At 36.7% G+C, this 9,326-nt stretch overlaps 1 protein-coding gene across 6 annotated transcripts in view; it reads left to right on the top strand.

Moving 5' to 3' along the window:
• LOC133563446 (excitatory amino acid transporter 2-like) overlaps positions 1-9,326 on the top strand; it is a 94,275-nt gene that overhangs the window by 46,031 nt on the left and 38,918 nt on the right. The gene's annotated exons all lie outside the window — the stretch shown is intronic.

The following is a 9,326-nucleotide window of genomic DNA, read 5'->3' as shown; positions in this document are numbered from 1 at the left end:
TTTTGTCAGAATTGACCAGAAAGTGCTTTATTATTTGAGCCTTTCGCGGGCCACATAAATAACATGGAGGGCCAAATTAAAATGTGGTGGGCCACATTTGGCACAAGTGATTTATGACCTAATACAACAAATATGAACGGCTGCAACTACTAATGAAATAAATGAATTAATCGGATAAGAAAAATGTTTGCATAATGGTTTTCTACTGTCTTGGTAAATGTTTAGTTTATTTCGAACATGCTTGACATAATCACAACAATGAAATTACTGTGCTAACTTCACTTGCGCAATTTCTTATTCTCCTTGTGCAAAATAACTACTATTTGTTTTAAAAACTACATTGAAAAAAACAAATAATAAATGTTTTTTCCCCGATTGTGTGCATGATAGGAAATTGCACAAAAAAACGGGCATTTAGAATTACTTTTTTAAGAATCCATTTCATACAAGAAGTAACCTGGAAGCAGTTTTACGTGGATAGAAGAAGAAAGGATGACAGAGGTTCGAAATCAGGGGTGGGGAACCTATGGCTCTAGAGCCAGATGTGGCTCTTTTGATGACTGCATATGGCGCTCAGATAAATCTTAGCAGACAAGTATCATGTTAGACCCGCTCAACATCCATTGCTTTCGGTTCCCCTAGAGGTCCTCTCCAAGGTTTCTCATAGTCATCATTGTCACCGACGTCCCACTGCGTGTGAGTTTTCCTTGCCCTTATATGGGCTCTACTGAGGATGTCGTTGTGGTTTGTACAGCCCTTTGAGACACTAGTGATGTAGGGCTCTATAAATAAATTGATTGATTGATTGACATTGCTTAACACGATAAGTAATTAATAATTCCGCTGGTAATCACAGTGTTAAAAATAACATTCAAATTATGAAGCATTCTCATGCATTTTAATCCAACCATCCGTTTTCTATCGCACCTGTTCAAGATGTCGCATTAATGGTAAAAAGTATTATATTTATTATTGTTTAGCTTTAGAATAACAATGTTATTAAAAATAATAAGAGACTTATTACACTATAAAAATCTTGGTCTTAAAAATGCATGCATTTAGTTGTATTCAGTGTTAAAAAATTATTATATGGCCCTCATGGAAATACATTTTGAAATATTTGGCTTTCATGGTTCTCTCAGCCAAAAATGGTTCCCGACCCCTGGACTAAATCAAGATAACATATTGGAATTTCTTTGTTTTGATTTAAATAAACATCTAAGATGTCAGAAAAACTGTACTACAAATTGGAATAACTTGATTTGTCATGTAGGGCAGTGGTCCCCAACCTTTTTTTCACCACGGACCGGTTTAATGTGGGCATTATTTTCAGGGACCAGCTTTCTACTTGTGCCGGATAAATACAGCAAAAATAAATGCTTGAAAAATACAACTCACAATAAAGCTAAACCTTGTTTCTCTGCAATGAAATCCCCAGCATGGTTACACTGCAATCCGTGACAATTATATTTTATATGTTCGGTAATGGCCCTGCGATGAGGTGGTGACTTGTCCAGGATGTACCCCACCTTCCGCCCGATTGTAGTTGAGATAGGCAACAGCGCCCCCCGCGAGCCCGAAAGGGAATAAGCGGTAGAAAACGGATGGAAAATGGAACTTCCCATCAGGAGTTTTATTGTATCTATAAACACACTTATTGGTGTGTTTAGTGCAGGGGTCACCAACCTTTTTGAAACCAAGAGCTCCTTCTTGGGTACTGATTAATGCGAAGGGCTACCAGTTTGATACACACTTAAATAAATTGCCAGAAATAGCCAATTTGCTCAATTTACCTTTAATAAATAAATAAATATATATATATATATATATATATATATATACTGTATATATATATATATATATATAGATAACATGGGTATTTCTGTCAGTCATTCCGTCCTACATTTTTTTTTCTTCGTAGAGAATAAATGATGAAAAAAACACTTAATTGAACAGTTTAAAAGAGGAGAAAACACGAAAAAAATTACAATCAATTTTGAAACATAGTTAATCTTCAATTTTGACTCTTTAAAATTCAAAATTCAACCCAAAAAAATAAAGAGAAAAACTAGCTAATTTGAATCTTTTTGAATAAATAAATAAATAAATAAAAATTACGGAACATAATTAATAATTTTTCCTGATTAAGATTAATTTTAGAATGTTGATGACATGTTTTAAATAGGTTGAAATCCAATCTGCACTTAGTTATAATATATAACAAATTGGACCAAGCTATATTTCTAACAAAGAAAAATCATTATTTCTTCTAGATTTTCTAGAACAAAAATTTTAAAAGAAATTCAAAAAACTTTGAAATAAGATTTAAATTTGATTCTACAGATTTTCCACATTTGCCAGAATATTTTTTTTATTTTAATCATAATAAGTTTGAAGAAATATTTCACAAATATTCTTCGTCGAAAAAACATAAGCTAAAATGAAGAATTACATTAAAATGTATTATTATTCTTTATAATAAAAAAAATACTTGAACATTGATTTAAATTGTCAGGAAAGAAGAGGGAGGAATTTAAAAGGTATAAAGGCATATGTGTTTAAAAATCCTAAAATCATTTTTAAGGTTGTATTTTTTCTCTAAAAGTGTCTTTCTGAAAGTTATAAGAAGCAAAGTAAAAAAATAAATGAAGTGATGACCAAGTCTTTAAAATATTTTCTTGGATTTTCATTTTTTGGGAGTTTTGTCTCTCTTAAAATTAAAAATGTCAAGCAAAGTGAGACCAGCTTGCTAGTAAATAAATACAATTTAAAAAATAGAGGCAGCTCACTGGTAAGTGCTGCTATTTGAGCTATTTTTAGAACAGGCCAGCGGGCTACTCATCTGGTCCTTATGGGCTACCTGGTGCCCGTGGGCACCGCGTTGGTGACCCTTGGTCTAGTGGAGCAGGTGAAAGTTAAGTCGGAGAACATGCAGTCGTTTATAAATAATTTAATGTTTCTCTGCGGCCTTGTAGAAAATGCGTCACGGACCGGTACCCGTCCACGGACCGGTGGTTGGGGACCGCTGATGGAAGGGATTTGCTAAACTTGTCACATCACGGCATTTGCAACTAATGACCAACACACCAAAATGGATTTACAGCTTACTGTTCACATCAACAATTTTAAGTGTGTTGCCCAAGGACACAACAGCAGTGACTAGAACGGCGAAAGCGGGAATCGAACCTGGAACCATCAAGTTGCTGACACGTCTGCTCTACCAATTGAGCCACGCCTCATCAATCATTATATTACTCTACATATTATTAATATGCTGGTTTTTAGTGTGTTTTTTTTAACCGTCTAGGGACGGTTGAAAAATATTATTTTTTAAAGCCAACCAGGACAAAAAAGGGCTCGAAGGGCGTAAGAAAATGTAGATTTATATTTTTTTTGTTACTTTTTTGCTCAAATATTTTTAATAAACTTTTGTCCTAATCAAAAATATCAAACATGTCATGTTTTTATTTTAATTTTAATTGACCATCTTAAAGGCCTTTTTATTAAATTATGTCATTTTTGTCTTTGAAAGATAATTAAATAAAATGTTTTGGCTTAAGATGATATCGAGATTTGAGCAAAGAAAGTAAAAAAAAAAACAATACTCTAAAACGTTTTTGGACCATTAAAATAAATGAAGGACTTGTATGTCCTGTATGGCTTTGAGGTACAGTCACCCCACGCCACTTCACTCTATTGCAGATTTTTTTTTTTTCAGAATATTCCACAATTTTCTTTCTCTAAATTATGCATTCCAAGCATTAAAAAGCTAAATGAACCACAAATATCAATATTACGGTAATGTTAACCACGAGATGAGACCACATCTGTCATGACTAGGACTTTGGTGTGGTTTGTTTTCCCGTGGTGCAAATCGACTGGACCGGACATGGCGTGAAGGTAATGACATCTTTTATTATTACCTCAAAAAAAGGAACAAACAAAAAACTTGCACAATGGCAGAACTATAGACAACACAAACAAAAACACTTACTGTGACTTGAAAAGCATGAATCTATGGCAAGAAGTGAGCAATCAGGTATCAAGGGTGAGTAGAGGGCCCTGTCGCCAGCCTGACTGCCTGGCAACTACAGGCTTAAATAGGGCTGTGGTGATTAACAGGTGCATGAGTCCAAGTGAATCAGGTGCATGATATAACAGGTAAAAACTAATGAGTTGTCATGGTGAGAAAAACAAACAAGAGTGCACAATAAGTCCAAAAACAAACAGAACGTGACCACAAAACATGACAAAATCAATTAAAGCACTCTGTTCAATATCCTAGCAACTGATTGGCTCAGCCTCAAGCATCATGTCTTGAGTGCTCTAATACTGTTTTAAAACTGTAATTCAAAGGTAGTAAAAATGTTTAGTAAACAGATATTCAATTTATTTTCAATAAGTTGTACTTTGTGGAATATTATTTGCCATGATCAACCCTTTTAGGAAAAATCATGTAAAATCAAAACAATAATTACCGTATGTCCAAATTACAGCAAACCTTACGATCAGCCTTTGACCCCTAAGGGTTGAATACAGTTCTTGTTGTTGTCTTGTTTTGTTTAGTTAGGTTCTGTTAGTTTTGGACTCCCTTAGTTCCTGTTTTGTGCGCTTTGGGTGTTTGTTTTGGTTTCCATGGGTACTAATTGGTTTCACCTGCCTCTGATTAGTGCTCTGCATGTTCACCTGCTGTTGAGCACTAAACAGAGAGCTATTGGTTCACGTTGCTCCCCACAGTCGGTGTGGTTTCATTGTTTGCGGTGTGCAACTATCACGTTGGTTTATTCCTGTTCTTGATTCCTGTTCTGATTCCTCTGCTAAGTTGTTGCCTTAGCTTCCTTTTTTTGTCTGTATTTTTGGTAGTTGGTTGATTTATGTTAGATAAATCATCTCCTACCTCACGCTGTCGTCCGGAGCTGTCCGTTCTGCATCCCGGGAGAACAAACCCCGATCCAACCTCGCGCCACATGTGACAGATGTTTAAAAAAAAAAAATGCTCGTTGTGGTTTGTGCGTGATTGTAGATGTTTGAAAATGTACCATATCTGCAAATTTCCTTATTTTAAATTTTCAGAGCATTGTGGTTTGAGTCCTTTTTGCATCAAACGTTACAGAATTTGGTTAATTGGACTTTTTGCCACACAAGTGAGAAATGGTATACATTCATATCATTTCTAAGACAAAAGATACAAATAAAAACCTAATGTTCTTTCTTCTGTCTACACTGGCACGTGTCTTGGTGAGAGGCGCGCTAATGAGACGAGCATGACGGAATAATATCCGACCTCTATGACGTTTAACATCTGCTGCCTGCTAAAAATAATGAAACGTGGGGAAGAAGGTCGAGAGATTGCAATTAACTGCCATCATCATTCTTATGTGCTGCTGTACTGCTAGTTTTTTAACTCTTTTTTTTTTTTTCCCAGCACTTTCACTAATTCAGCAAGCTTTGTATGAAGTATACGAGGAAATAAACATGCAGCGTGGGATTTTGCCGTTTGCATGCTCTTTCTGTATATTTCACACCTCACTTTGAAGTTAATTCGAGGAGATGGGAAACGCTCCATCTGTGTGCCTGGAAGCTTCCCAGGTGGTCTTCCTATAGTCGATCTTACAGCAGTACACAAAGCTGGAGGGAACTTGAGTATGTGTGTAATAATATGCAAATTATTAGCATTAGCACCATAAAAAAGACCTTTGATTGCAAATATGTTTTTTTTCGCAGTCGCTTTTGAAAAGAAACATTTGACTGCGGCGTTATTCATTTCACGGAAATTAAGATACGACGTTTACACAATATTAACAATGAGACATGTGAGCGTTGAACCCCGGGATTGAAGTCGAAGTTCAGAACCGTTTTGGTTTTTTTTTCACTGCTGCCATTGCAATGGACGTCGTGCATCAAACAAGTATCATGTTCATATAAACTGTACATGGTTGCACACCTGACTTAGTGACTGGCTGCTGACACAGCTGGCTGTCTCCTCGCGTGTACGTGGTGGAAGAGCTAATAAATGCCTCCGGAAATGAGTTTTAAATGAATTAATAAGGCTGTGTGACTAATCCGCCTCGTTCTGCCATTGTATTTGAGGTTTTGTATGATTCCGCTGATGATGTCGTGCAATCATCGGTGGAAAATGAATACTTGTCCTCTTCCATCACATTTGTGTAGTTTTTGTCTCCTGATTGCCTGAACACTGAAAACCTTGACTGAAAATAGCACAATAGCTTATGTTTTTTAGTATGAAAAAAACAGTATTGCGATCCGTTGTCCGGATCTTTACATATTCTTGTTTATTGTTCCTTTTTGGTATCACTCTGTTGTTTGATGTCCTTATTTCCTGTTTAGTCTGTTTCTTGTAATCACCTCCCTTATTTAAGCTCGCCCCTTTCCGTTGTTCAACCTGGGTTCCGAATTTGCTTGTATGCAACAAGTGACGACTGCTATTGTTCATTATTACTCGCTAGCTTTCATGCTACGTTTATTGCTTATTCTTAGCTCTCACGCTAAATGTTTTGTTTTCCCTTTTTATGCCTTCGTGCCAAGTTTAATTTTTCTGTTTGTATTCCTAGCTTTCATGCTAGCGTCATTTGTTTACCTTTTTCTATTAGCACTACTGTTTTTGTTCTAGCCTGTTATACTACTTTAATAAATCCTTTATTTCTTACCTTTTGCTGTGTTCTTGTCGACACATCCTTGGAAGAACGTACCCGGCATCGCTATGCCAACCAGACGTTGCATACTGTACACAAACCGCAGTGGAACCTTGATGAACTAGACTTGATTTGTACAAACGTTTCAGTTTACAAACCACAGGCCGAAAAATACGCATTGGTGTACAAACCTTGACTCAGTGTTCGAATATTTCATCCACCTATTGTTTTGTGCCCGGCAGCACATCCAATGTGAGTGGGAAGATCGATCCCTGGTGCTCATTCAGTCAGAAGCAGGGCTGTCATTAGTTACTGTGCTAAATGCTACTTTGAGGTTATTTTTTTTAATATTTTTGGCCTTTTTCCAGCATTTTTCTATTTTTTCAAGCTCAGTATGAGTCCAAAGAAAGCCATTGACATGATGTGTGCGTTGAAATATTCAGGAAGTATCCAAAGCGTTGATTCATCCCCCTCCCTTACCATGAATTGATTAACGTGAACCCCGACCTAAACAAGTTGAAAAACGTATTCAGGTGTTTCCATTTAGTAGTCAATTGTACGGAATATGTACTGTATTGTGCAATCTACTAATAAAAGTTTCAATCAATCAATCAATCAATCAATCAATCAATCAATCAATCAATCCCTTTCTCCCTCTCGATCCATGTAAAGAGTAACCGACAAATTGAAGTGGATTAATTTTTTTATTCCTAATCACTGTTGCCAACTGAATGGGAAAGTTGAGGGGTTTTGTGAGTTGAAACTGTTAGTGCACCACAGGGCTAGTGACAGTGTGTTCGTGTGTGGGTGTGGGTGTGTGTGTGTGTGTGTGTGTGTGTGTGTGTGTGTGTCTGCATGGTGGCTGCATATAAGGTAGAAAGTTAGCAAGGGGCAGCATAGCTCGGTTGGTAGAGCGGCCATGTCAGAGACCTGAGGGTTTCTGGTTCAATCCCCACCTTCTACCATCCTAGTCACGTCCATTGTGTCCTTGAGCAAGACACTTCACCCTTGCTCCTGATGGGTCCTGGTTAACGCCTTGCATGGCAGCTCCCTCCATCAGTGTGTGAATGTGTGTGTGAATGTGGAAATAGTGTCAATAGCACTTTGAGTTCTTTAAGAAAAAAGGTAAAAAAAGCGCTATACAAGTGTAACCCATTTAACCCATTTACCATGCCAGCAATCTGAGGGTTGTAGGTTCGATCGCTACTTCTGCCATCTTAGTCACAGCTGTTGTGTCCTCCGGCAAGGCGCTTCACATAATTGCTCCCAGGGCCACCCACACTGGTTTAAAAAAAAAAGAAGCATTAATTAGATAATTGGTTTCACTATGTCAGGGGTCGGCAACCCAAAATGTTGAAAGAGCCATATTGGACCAAAAATACAAAAACAAATCCGTCTGGAGCCACAAAAAATTAAAAGCCATATTACATACAGATAGTGTGTCATGAGATAAATTGAATAATGAGGACTTAAAGGAAACTAAATGAGCTCAAATGCACCTACAAATGAGGCATAATGATGCAATATGTACATACACATAGCCTAAATAGCATGCTAGCATCGATTAGCTTACAACCATGCAGTGACCAAATATGTCTGATTAGCACTCCACACAAGTCAATAATGTCAACAAAACTCTCCTTTGTGCACTCATGCACAACGTTAAAAGTTTGGCGGACAAAATGCGACAGAAAAAGAAGTGGCATAAAACATGTCTTAGAAAGTTGGAGAAAGTTATACATGTAAACAAACTACGGTGAGTTCAAGGACCGCCAAAATTATAGGGCCAAGATGGCGCTTGCCAAATACACTAATGTGTGAAGCATGTTTAATATAAACTGTGCTTTATAACAATTAAAGAGGTTTGTGTCATGTTTGTCGTCCTACAGAAATCATATTAAAACAAAATATATGTTTGTTTGCCCTCATCTTTTTCGCAGTGGGGAGAGTGGCCGTGCGCAACCCGAGCGTCCCTGGTTCAATTCCCACCTAGTACCAACTTCGTCACGTCCGTTGTGTCCTGAGCAAGACACTTCACCCTTGCTCCTGATGGGCGCTGGTTGGCGCCTTGCATGGCAGCTCCCTCCATCAGTGTGTGAATGTGTGTGTGAATGTGTAAATGTGGAAGTAGTGTCAAAGCGCTTTGAGTACCTTGAAGGCAGAAAAGCGCTATACAAGTACAACCCATTTATCATTTATTTATCATATTTTTAAAAAAGCTCCAGAGAGCCACTAGGGCGGCGCTAAAGAGGCGCGGGGTTGCTGATCCCCGCACTATGTAAAGCGCTTTGAGTCATATATATATATATGTATATATATATATATATATATATATATATATATATATATATATATATATATATATATATATATATATATATATATATATATATATATATATATACTGTATTTTTCGGACTATAAGTCGCAGTCTTCTCCACAGTCCAGCGGGGGGTTAGACCCCGCCAAACCAAAAAAAAAAACATGTATATATATATATATATATATATATATGTATATATATATATATATATATATATATATATATATATATATATATATATATATATATATATGTATATATATATATATATATATATTTTTTTTTTTTAGTGTTTGGCCAAGTCTCACCCCGGCCAAACTACAAAAAAAACGCGACTTATAGTCCGACAA

Source organism: Nerophis ophidion, linkage group LG12, assembly GCF_033978795.1.
Source record: "Nerophis ophidion isolate RoL-2023_Sa linkage group LG12, RoL_Noph_v1.0, whole genome shotgun sequence".
NCBI classification, from domain to species: Eukaryota; Metazoa; Chordata; class Actinopteri; order Syngnathiformes; family Syngnathidae; genus Nerophis; species Nerophis ophidion.
This window is presented reverse-complemented; position numbering and strand designations above follow the sequence as displayed.